We start from the raw sequence: 12,733 nt of genomic DNA, 5'->3' as shown, positions 1-12,733 counted from the left end.
TTGTCTGTGGTAGTCTTGTGGGCGATGAAATGTCTAATAATGGCCCCACTTTTACCCTGCTGTCTTATCTTTCACTTTTCTTCCTGATTGCACATATTTTGTGGGGTCTTTTGACAGTGTGGTATGAGCAGAATATCAGCATGGGCTTTTCAAAGATGTATAATTTGATCTTAGTTTACAGTACTATACCCAAATTGCTCAAAAGTGTGGGAAATGGTGCAGTCAGTCTAGATGTTTTTACATCTATGTCTGAGTCAGAACGCCCCTGACGGCTCACAGATAATTATCATAAAAGAGTAAACAGGAGGCCCGTGTCTCCGGTGTTCTGCAGGATTGATTCTCTGTGCTTGTTGCGAAGCTAACCCAGCTCCGTTCCCTTCCTCTCCTTTGATTGATTGATTGATTGATTGATGATTGATTTTAGAGAGAGAGAAACACTGATTTGTTGTTCCACTTATTTATGCATTCATTGGTTGATTCTTGTATGTGCCCTGACCAAGGATCGAACCCACACCTTGGTGTATCAGGATGATGCTCTAACCAACTGAGCTACCTGGCCAGGCCTCCCCTTCCTCTCCTTACCCCTAAACTCAGGGCACTCAAATGCTAGCTGTGTCTTTCAGCTCAGTCCTTGATCTTCAGGAGAAAAATGTAAAAAATGGAATATTCCACACTATAATGGAGATTTTCCTCATGTCAATCATTTTCTCTTCTTTTGATAGAGCTTTGCATTTTCATTTTTTCTGAATGTTTTTGCCTGTGACCATTCTGTAGAGATTATGAAGGAAAAGAAAGTTATCCTTCACATACCACGCAAAACTCAAAGATTTGTCTTGCTTGGCCTCCCGCTCTATTATTTTGTTTCTTGTTTGGAAAATGCTTCCTGATACCTGACTCTTTGGTCAGCTGTTTCTCCCTTCTGCTGGAGGGCAACTGCATTGGCTGGAATTTTAATCTTTTTCCATGGGCCCCAGAGTCCTGGGGACAGCTCACAGGCTATCTCCACTCGAGCTTCTGACCACCATGTGCCCATCCTGTCCTTGTGTGATGGATTTGAATGGGAGACCTTCTTATTGGTGCCTTTTTTTGCTAATTTATAGGTCATAGTTTTTTTAGGCCAAGGAATTTCTGACTGATTTCCAACACTCCTCCACATTATTTCTTTTCAAGTTCTTTTACAGCTTCCTGATTGTTTTGCTTTCTGAATTTGTTTTTTCCTTTCCGTGAAATGAATACCCTTGATGTAATGGAAATGTTTCCTTTTCTCTACTTGGTTGTAGGTTCCTAAGGGCCATGACCTTTCTTTATCTTGGAATCATTTTTAGGGCCTTGCACATAATTGATGTTCGATACATGTTTGTTGAATGGAATTGAATTGTATCTTTCATCTAATTTCCCAATAGGGTAGTTGAGGTTAATTTAGAAAGCAAGTGTTCTGATTACTGTCTTTACAAAAATAAAAAGAAATCAAATTAGAAAGTTTACTAATAGATGAGTTCAAAGATTGAGGGAATTGTAGATTGAAGCCAATAAAAAACACACTGGTGACTTTGCTTATTAGTTTTACACGAAAAAATAAGTGTATTGAAAGGATCTCCTCCAAAATAGAGTTAAAAGTCTTCAAGACTAAGCATTTAAACTAATTTCTCAGAGGCATAGAATCACTTTTGGACTCATAGCTGAAAGGGACCTTAGAGATCATACAGCGTAAACTTATTTTACAGGTGATAAAACTGATGTTCAATTGTTCAAATGACTTTCTCATATTCATACAACTGGTTAGTGGAAGAATGAAGTTGAGGCACAGTTCTGCTCATATGAAGCTCAGCACTTTCCCTACTGCACTCTAGTTCTTTTAGCATAATATAGTCATTTGTATATGTGCCATCTCCCCCAAAAGGGTCATAAGTTGATGGAAGTGTCTTTTCTATCTTGCTTTTTATGGAAAATAAAAAGGTATAATGCCTGGCAAATATGGCTGCCAAACAGTAGCTGCTCTGTTAACTCCCTTTGAATTAAGTTCTTACCTGATGAAGTGTGATTTTTCTTGGCCTCATGTTCACAAGAAGCCACTCTTTATTTATTCATTAAACATTGTTAATTACCTACCATATCCCAAATACCATGCTAGTATCAAAATGAGGGTTAAAGTAAAGATCTCTCTTCAGCTTGGAGCCTAGGTTAAAATATTACTGTGAGACAGTAAATATCGCAATTAGAAAGGAAAGGAAGTGAATTCTCAGCTGACCTATTTCCGTTGTATGGACTCATTTGCATTTCACAGAATTTTAGTGCTAAAGGGAACTTGAGGTTACCTAAGATCACGTCAGTAAATGGCAAAGCTAGGGCCACAATGAATGTCATCTCCCTTTCAAAGTCCAGTATTCTCTCCATTACAAAGAACTCCTCCCTTCATTTTGCATTTTTGGAATAACATGTGCGCTAGTTAAATTTATGAGTGTTAATAAAAAGGAGATCCATATTTCTTATGGATTAGATATCAAAATGCCTGAAGGGGGGGCGTGTTATGGAGAGAAAGTATGGTACGAAGACAGAGCCATTGCTTCTTAGCCAAAAGAACAGAAAATGCCCTAATCATCTGCTTCAAATTATAGGATATTAGAGCCAGAAGGACCCCTGGAGACCACCTAAGCAAACCACGTTAGATAAAGATGCTGAGACTCAGAGAGGTTCAGGTAACTTCAACAAAGTCATGCAGTGAGTTACTGCCAGAGGCAGGACCGGAACCCAGGCATCCTCACCCCCCATCCACAAGGCCAGTATTTCCTAAACCTCAATTGTTTGCAGACTCTCTTTCCAATTTGTCTGAATCCACACTGTATTAATACTTACTTAATATTTTTATTTGTTAACTCATTTTTTTTAAAGTATAAAAATTTCTAATATGTATTTTTAAACTTTATTTTAAGAAGAAAAAATGTTTTGCCATTATCATAAATGGAAAAAACTATTGTTTGGTAAAAATTAAATGTAAAAATTAAAACATGGGCAATATTTCTAAGTTCCACTTAATTATTCCTCTTGCTGAAGGTATGGAGCCTGAGGCTTACTCTCTTTTTATTTAAAAAAATTTTTTAAATACGTTTTTATTTCAGAGAGAGGAAGGCAGAGGGAGAGATAGAAACATCAGTGATGAGAGAGAATCACTGATCAGCTGCCTCCTCCACGCCACCTACTGGGGATGGAGCCCACAACCCAGGCATGTGCCCTGACTGGGAATCAAACTATGACCTCCAGGTTCCTGGGTCAGTGCTCAACCACTGAGCCACACGGGCTGGGCCTTACTTTCTTTTTAAAGAGAGAAATAAGCAAGTGTCAGAGACCCAATGATAATTACTTTTTGATGTAATCAAAGACCATTGAGAAGGGAATAACTTCCTATGTATTTTATGTCATTTTATGCTATAGCTGATTTCCACCTAAAATCATTTTTTGTACCACCAGCAATTCACACCCCACATTGTGGGAAACACTGCCCTACCCAATAACAGCATTTACTGAAAATGTGTTTTGACTCTACATTTTTTTCTTTTCTTTATTGGTTTTTAGAGAGAGAGGAAGGCACTTCCACTTATTTATGCTTTCATTGATTGATTCTTGTTTGTACCCTGACCAGGGACCAAACCCCCAACCTTGGCGCATCGGGATAATGCTCTAACCAACGGAGCTACCTGGCCAGGGTTTGACTACACATTTTGTTCTTGGGTAACACTGTATTTAATAAATGTAAATTGCCTCTTATCTAACCTGAGTCTTAAGAGCATAGATTGTTATTGCCTTATCCCACTGAGGAATGAACTGAGTTCCAGAGAGGTTTCAGAATTATGCTAGCAGTGATAAGATGACTGAGCCCAGGGGCAAATCAAGTAGGAGTTTAAATTGTTGATAAAGATTTGGCCACTTTCCCCCCTTCCTTGGTGTGATCTGAGAATCTTGGAGTTGTGCAATTCAGGTTGACTCCAGCTGTCAAGCAAAGGGCCAAAGAGTGGCTGACCTTAATTAAACTCTGTCTGGCCCTTACCAGGTTACCTCATTTAACCCTCCCAGCAAATGTCCCATTTCACAGATAGAGAAAGAGTTTTGCCCGCCCAGGCATGGCTCAGTGGTTGAGCATCGACCTAGGATCCAGGAGATCGCTGTTCGATTCCTGGTCAGGGCACATGCCCGGGTTGTGGGCTGGATCCCCAGTCGGGGGCATGCAGCAGGCAGCCGATCAATGACTCTCTCATCATTGATGTTTCTATCTCTCTCCCCCCTTCTCTCTTCCTCTCTCTGAAATTAATAAAGATATATTAAAAAAAAGAAAGAAAGAAAAAGAAAGCCTCACTCTCAGACAGATGGTGAGTTTAAAAAAAAAAAGAAGAAGAAAGAGTTTCAAAGAGGCTAAATAACTTTTGCAAATTCACACACTTAGAGTAAGAGGCAGAGCCAGGATTCCAACTCCTCTCCCTGATTTCTTAAGCTCGTGTGTTTTATTGACAACATGAAGTTACCAATTTGGAGACCTGGGTGTTAGGGTGATTGTCCCTTGAAACTGAAATAAAATACTGATCTAAAAGCTCAAAGGATCCTGAGCCATTTCCTCTGCCCCTTTTTGCCCAGTCATAGGTTTCCTTGGTTTTTTTATCACCTCACACGGGACCCCCGTGGATTTATGCAGTAGGTCCCTCATTGCATCTTTCTTCCCTGTACAAATACCTGCATAAATGCCATTGGGTCCTTATTTTATATTGCATCATACTGTTATATTATTAGAGCAGTGGCAAAATTTGCGAAATTGGTTTTAAAAATTGAAATTCCACCATTGATGCTGTTAAGAATCAAATAAACTAGACACATTTTTATTCATATATAGAAATGGCTCATGCTGAGAGATAATTTATAAATCATTTGACGTGGCTGTCTCCTAAATGTCATTAAGGAGGCTTTTGGTGGGTGGGGGAGGGGATTCTGAGGGCAAACCGCTTGAAGGGAGGTCATTAAAAGCGAGGCAGAAAGGCCTGAAACCTGGAGAGAGGGAAGGAATCTTAAAAACCAGGATTCAGAGGGACTTGGGGGTGAAGAGCAAAGTGTGGGGCGATAGAGATAGGGATAGTGGGGAGCGAGGAGACAGAAGATGACAAAGGAGGAAGAACAGAGACAGTTTTCTTCATTCTTGAGCTCCTTGGCCTGGCTGCTCTGTTGGCAGCAGCTCTTGCAGATGTCACAGGGCCTTTTCACATCCAGGCAGAAAATAGAGCCTCATTGCTCCTTTTTTGCTCCCTTTGGACAACAGCTCCTCCAGCAGCCTGATGCCTTGGAGAACACCATCCTCTCACATTTCAGCAGCTCATTCACGGACGTTGCCTCATGCCAACCTCCGTGGATGCCCCTGCCCCACAGTTCTCAGGATGCAAAAGCCATGGCACTGCTGTCTTCACGGCCCACTCTATCGCATATTTTAATGCATAGATTTTGTAGAGCATCTGGGGGATACCTCCAAATGTGGAAATAAGGTTCTGTTTTTCATTTATTGAACTATAGCAAAAGGTTAAGGGACACATATCACATGAGGAGCCAGCTAGTGACATGTCCTCTTATTTCTCAACGGCTTGTCTGATGCAATCATTGATTTGGGACAATCTACCTACCATTCATTTCACCCGTGACACAGCCTAGTGCAGGCATACACAAAAAAATTCCAAAAAGCTGGGACCCACTTTCCTACCAGTGTCTTATAATATTTTAAAACCAGTAATTATTCTGCCATTGGAGAGATCCCAATTTTATTGATACGTAATTTGAAAGTACAAAGAAATTATTTCAGAGTCATAGGGCAAGGCAAAGTGGTATCCTTGAGTCAGCTACAAAAACAACAGTCAAAACCTTTCATTGTTTGCCAGTCTCTTCACTTGCTCTTGGAAAAAGTGACTGCAAACCAAAAAGTGGTTTTAAACAAATACCTCTAGAAGGGAATTAAAGCACGAGGGAGGTCAGAAGGCAGTAAGAGGTATGTAGTCCCATAAATGAGCTTGTCTTCTGGCCCCCACGTTTTCCATCCCAGGCTTCTAAAAGAACCTGTAAATATGATCGTGAAGACAGGGTAGCAACTCTGGTGAGAAGTCAGGAAGAAAAGTGTTAACTGAATTTTTAACTTGTTGAGGAATTTACCCAAAGGGGTTGGTGTATGGAATGAAACCAACCTAGAGGAAGCTCTCCAAGAGATTCCTTGGGGGAATTAGGAATGGGGAAGAGCAATCGTGGGTCAGAAGGAACCACAGTCTGGAAAGTACATCACTGAGACTAGAGAGGAGAGGTGGCAGAGTTCAGTGGAAAAAGTCCAGAACTTGAAGTCTGGAATTTGGGTCTCTCTTCCTGACAATTCTCATGACCTAGTGTACACAGCCTGCCATTAAAGTCATAGAAATGTTTAGTGAATAAAAGAGAAAGTATCTATGAAATGCTTTATAGCTCCAGAAGGAAGAGCTATGTATGAAGGACTTAGAATACTTTTTTTAAAAATTTAATTAATTAATTTTTTTAATCCTGACTCAAGGATATTTTTTCCATTGCTTTTCAGAGAGAGGAGCAGAAGGGGGGGGGGGGACATCAATGTGAGAAAGACACATCTATTGGCTGACTCCTGCACCTGCCCCAACCAGGCCTGCAACCCAGGTACGTGCCCTTGGCCAGAATCGAACCTGAGACCCTTCATTACACAGGCCAATGCTCTAACAATTGAGCCAAACCAGCCAGAGCTAGAATACTTTTCATTTAACTTCTAGGCTTTGCTGGGTTCATTAGAAATTATGTAGCTGGAATTACCAACTAATTCGAGAAATAAGCTGTAAGTTATGGAGAAGCAGGCAGCGCTAAAGTGGGTGTCAGTGAATTAGTAAGGTAACACCTCTTCTATGGCTTTGAAATAGGACTAGCAAAGCTGCTGAATATACAATTTATTTTTCTTCTGCCAAAGTAGAGCCATTTCCCCCAAGCTTATCCTTATCCCCTTCTTGTTGTTTTCCTCCCAACCTTAATTTTTTTCTCTATTTACAAACTTCCCATCCCTCTACTTCAGGGGGAGGGTAGGAGGGACAATGCTAAAGGATTAGCTACCTAACTTTTCTCACCATTGCCTTGACTTAAATTAGCCTTGCCGGTCTCAAACATGTTTCTGTGTATGAACTTGGATGGAAAATATTAATACTCAGAGGAAGGTCAAATTGGGGATGTAGAAGAATTGGCAAGGAATTGAAATCCAAATGTGTGAGTCATGAAAAGGAAATGAGGGAGGCTAACATATGGTCAAGCCATGTGAGGAGTCAAAGTTGTGTTTTTTTTTTTAATTTATCTTTATTGTTGGGAGTATTACAGGTATTCCATTTTCCCCCACAGTTGACCCCCTCCACTTCGCTCCCACCCCCTCCCCAGGCCTTCACCCTGTTATTGACTGTGTACATTGGTTATGCACATATGCATATAACTTCTTTGGTTAATCCCTTCCCACTCTCCAGCCCCCTTCCCTCTTTCCTCTGAGATATGACTGTCTGCTGTATGTGTCAATGTCTCTGGATCTACTTAATATGTCAGATTCTATTGTTCATTACCTTCTTCTTAAAGAAGACCCTTCAACTTCTCCTGCAGTGCTGGTCTGGTGGTGATGAACTCCTTTAGCTTTTTCTTATCTGTGAAGCTCTTTATCTGACCTTCAATTCTAAATGATAGCTTTGCTGGGTAGAGCAATCTTGGTTGTAGTTCCATGTTTTTCATCACTTTGAATGTTTCTTGCCGCTCCCTTCTGGCCTGCAAAGTTTCTGTTGAGAAATCAGCTGACAGTCATATAGGGGCTCCCCTGTAGGTAGCTAACTGCTTTTCTCTTGCTGCTTTTAAGATTCTCTCTTTGTTTTTAACCTTTGGCATTTTAATTATGATGTGTCTTGCGGTGGGCCTCTTTGGGTTCCTCTTGTTTGGGACCCTCTGTGCTTCCTGGACTTGTAAGTCTATTTCTTTTCCCAGGTAGGGGAAGTTTTCTGTAATTGTTTTTTCAAATAGGTTTTCAATTTCTTGGTCTCTTTCTTCCCCTTCCAGCAGGCACCCCAATAATATGAATGTTGGGCCTCTTGAACTTGTCCCAGAGGCTCCTTATACTATCTTCATATTTCTGGATTCTTTTTTCTTTTTGCTCTTCTTGTTGGGTGTTTTTTGTTTCCTCATGTTCCAAATTGCTGATTTGATTCTCAGTGTCCTCTACTCTACTGTTGATTTCCTGTAAATTATTCTTCATTTCAGTTCATGTAGCCTTCATTTAAAATTGGTACTTTATTATGTTATCGATTTTCTCAATTATGTTTCTAACAGTATGCTTAAACATCCTTATAAACAAAATTCTGAACTCTGTATCTGTTACCTTGCTTGGATCTATTTCATTTAGTTCCTCTTCTAGAGATTTCTTTGGCTCTACATTTTGGCTGCTTCCAGGTGTTTGTTTCTATGTATTAGGTAGAGCTGCTATGTCTCCTGGAATTTGTAGAGCAGCTTTGTGTAGTAGGTGTCCTGTAGGGTCCAGGGGCTCAGCCTCCCCAGTCACCTGAGCTGGACCTTCTAGGTGCTCCCCTGTGTGGGCTGTGTGCACTGCCCTGTTGTAGTTGAGCCTTGGTTGCTGTTGGAATCACTGGGAGGAGTTGACTCCCCGGCCAATCAGCTGTAAGGACCAACTGCAAATACAGCCAAAGAGCTGCTGTGCTGGAGACACCCCTATGGATCAGGATTTACTTCAGTGGGGCTTTGGTGTTCACCAAGTGCGCCCCTTGAGTGTGTCACTCGTGGATGTGGTAGGGTTGTAATCCAGCGTGGTCGAGTCTGACCACCAGGTGCACTGTCTCTGGGGCCTCCTGGGAGGTGCAAAGTCAGCCTCTGCCAGTGACTTGCCCAGGGCCACCCAGCATGGGCTACACAGCACACTGTGGTTGGCTGCTCCTTGTGCTGGGCTCGGAGGTGCCCAGGAGAGGCCAAGCTATGAGCCAATGCAGCTGTCACTGGTTCCCAGGCCTGGAGCCACTTATCAAGCCGTGTGGGGCACGCTGCTGCTTGTTTGAGAGATTTTAGGAAAGTCCTAAGCATGAGGCCCGAGAGGCCACTTGCACAGAAAAGCCCCTGGAAATGGCCCGGATGAGCCTGCAGGTGGGGAGGGGCGGGGCCTCCGGGAGTCACAGGGCGGGGCCAAAGGTGCGAGTCAGGTGCTGGCGAATCAAATATGGCGCCTGCCTGTGGGCTGTGTGCGGGGAGGACTCGCCAAGGGAGCAATGGCCTCTGCCAGCTCCTCTGCCTGGGAGGAAGCCGCCCCTCCAGCTCTCACCCCGATTTCAGGCAGGTTAGTTCCCCCCCGAGTGTCCCGGGTCCTTTCAGGCTGCTGCCCGGCGCTGGGCTCCGAGGGAGCGCGTCTGATTGTGTGCACTGGCCCTTTACGAGGAGCTGCTGGGGCTCCCGCAGCCTCTGTGACCCTCAGTGACAGTCCCCACTGGTTGTCACAGCTGAAGGTGTGGGGCCATCTCTTCTGGCCCTGGAGCCCTGGGCTTGGGGCCTGATGTGGGGCTGGGACCCCTTCCTCCTCCGGGAAGCCTCCCCCCCGCAGAGATTCCCTCCTGGGTTTAAACCTCGGCACCGGGTGTGGGCCCGCGACCGTGTCTCTGGGATTCAGCCCCGATCCGCCCGCGTCTGCGCCCCTCCTACCTCTCGGTGCTTCTTCAGCTCCCTGGTTGTGGGGCTTCTGTGCAGCCAGATCTCAGGAGGTTCTGAGTGATGGTTGTTCTGTATTTTAGTTGTAATTGTGATGTGGTTGCGGGAGGCGGCGGGGACAGCTGCGACCTACGCGCCATCTTGTTTCTCTCCATAACCCAAAGTTGTCTTCTTAAGTGAAAATTATTGTTTAAGGCCATTACTCTCCCAGTCCCTGAACCCAAGACTCCCTAAGTCTGTGAAACTTAGCTCTGAAAGGAGGCGCTTCCATGTGTTATCGTGTTTCAGTGACTTCTTAGGTTTGGATTCATTTAGAACACTAGGTATAAATAAAAGAAAGCAGAGTGGTGGGGAAGGAACAGAAGCCTGAGGATTTGTTGTCAAGATTTTTTGTTTGTAGCAAGTGACTCTTGAAGAGCTCATTCTCCTACCCCTTTTAATCTTGCTGTTTCAGATTCCTCCCCAAACCTGACCTTTCTTTCAACTTGTATTGAAACCTCTCCAGAACTAAATTCTATTGTCTAACTCAAACGATAACTTTTCTTATTTCCTTCCTTCTCGCCTGCCCTGTTACAAATAGGTGACAGGGATTTGCTTTTTACTAAAACTTTCTTGTAACCAATGTTTACTTTTCATCAAAACATCCCGTGCAGCCAGTTTAGGGAGTCAAATAATGCTTTAAAAATGACTTACACTCAAAGCAAAGGCTCCCGATGCCCTCACCTCCCATTTCATCATTACTTCCTGCCACTCAGAGGCAACCGCTCAACTGGTTTATCAATCCCTTCTGACATTTACCTCCGCATTTCTAAGAGCTGTGTGTCTATTATCTCTTTTTCCTGTGTCACATGGCAATTTTATAAGTTAGGCCATTGTGAAAAGCTTAAAGATGTGCACAAGCTATTGATCTGATCAAGTTTATTCTTCAAAATTCAGACATTGAATTTAATTTAGTCTTTGAAGTACAAAATTAACATAACCAGCACACAGTATATCATTCTGAATGATAAAGGTTTTGTAAGTGCAAACCCAAAGAAGGTAATACATTTACCCAACTCTAAAATCAATATAATATAATCAGTCAGGATTCAGTCACAGAAGTAGAACCCACTAGGAACTGTGTGTACGCGTGTGTGTGTCATACGTCATATGTATCATATGTCCTCTTACACAATTGTGGGAACTGTTGAAGCAGTCTCTGCAAAGCTGTTGGCTTCACACCTAATCCTGGAGCTTGAAGATTCAGGGAAGGCAGCCTGGAGGGAAAGATAGATGTAAAGTAGGGAAAAGTAAGTATGAGCTGGAACCTCCAAGCATGAGTTAGACCCCACATGGACAGACTGAAACCAAGTCTGTTCTCACTGCCTCTGACTTGATGCCATAGAAATCCTGCAGGAGAAGCTGTCCCCTTTTATCGTATTTCTAATCAAGGGGTTGGGAAAGCTGCAGGAGGACCCAGGGGAAAGCGGAGCCATTTTAGGTCCAGCCGCTGTCCATTGCCAACGGGGTAAACAATAACGTGAGCTACGAAAGGGCTGCTGCTGCTTCACTTGGAAGCCCTAGTCTGTGCAAGAATGTCTCTGCGGTCCACCCTAGCCAGAAAAGCATGCAGGGAGGGAATTCTGGGAAATGTAGTTCAGCCTAGCCAAGTTGCTGTGTTACAAAGCCACCACAGTCCATCACTTTTCAGTTTGGCACCCATATATATTTATTATTATTATAAATAAATAGTTCAGGAATTGAGTGCTCATCCTGCCTTCTTACCAAGAGGACAATGGAAAAGGGGAGCATTTGAGGTCTTGCCCCTTGGTATATGACGTCAGTTTGGCTCAAATAAACTCTTATAAAAGAGAGAGACGGGGAGAGGGGGGGAGAGGGAGAGAGAGAGAACAATGGGAAAGTCATCTAACATTCCTGGGACCATGTGAGAAAAATTGCTCGTAAGAGAAAAAAACAATAATGGTATTTAATCTCTGGAAACTACCTAGGAGTTCATCATCAGGGGTATTAGCCCAGCTCCTTTTTCCTGATCCAAATGAAAGCAACTTCACGGTAAGCCAAGGTTTCTGAAATTGTATTATCTAGACCACAAAGCAGTAAAAAATAGCAGAGCTAGGCTTCTAATTCAGAGCCCTTTTATTTTCGATTAGCATCTTATTTAAAAGAAAACAAGCAAAGGCTTTTAAATGAATCATCTATGTAGCAGTCTGCATTTGTTTTCTTACCTCCTGGCATTTAACGGATTTTTTTTTTTTTTTTTTAAGTAGGCAGGCTTAAGTTTCTCTCTCATCATCACAGTGGAATCTAAAAATTGCTGTTTGTATTGTTTGACCAGCAAAAACAATGCATGCTGTTCAGTAGGCAGTAGGTGAAGCTGGACACACATTAAATTTTGACTATTAAAAAAAGTACTTGATGGAGCCAAATAATTTAATGTTTTTAGATGAACAGACTGTTTCCACTTAGCATAACTCACTCTTTTCAGGGAAAGTTATATAAAAAGAACTACTACACCTAAATTGTTATTATAAATTAAGTTTAGGCCTCCCTTTTTTCTCCTAAGCTATTCATAGATGAAATTTATTATTCTTTCCACTGCATGACATGGCATATAAGCAATAGACCTAAATTTTTTTTAAAATATGTCTTTATTGATTTCAGAGAGGAAAGGAGAGGGAGAGAGAGATATAGAAACATCAATGATGAGTCATTGATCAGCTGCCTCCTGCACACCCCTGACCGGGAATGGAACCCCGATCGCCTGGATCCTATGTGGGTACTCACCCACTGAACCAAGCCCGGCCGGGCAGACCTAAATTTTTTTTAAAGCATCACATGTTTCTCCCCAGCCTTCTCCATGTGACAGTCATAAAAATCTCCACTAAAGGAAAACTCTTTAGAAAGCAACTATGTCTTAAGGAAATGAACTTAGCAAAGCTGTTCATATCAAACGCAAAAATCAAGCAAAGCCATAAACTATATAAAGCAAATCAATCTA

This window comes from Miniopterus schreibersii (assembly GCF_964146895.1).
Source record: "Miniopterus schreibersii genome assembly, chromosome: 16".
Classification (NCBI taxonomy): Eukaryota; Metazoa; Chordata; class Mammalia; order Chiroptera; family Miniopteridae; genus Miniopterus; species Miniopterus schreibersii.
Note: the sequence above shows the minus strand (reverse complement) of the source record.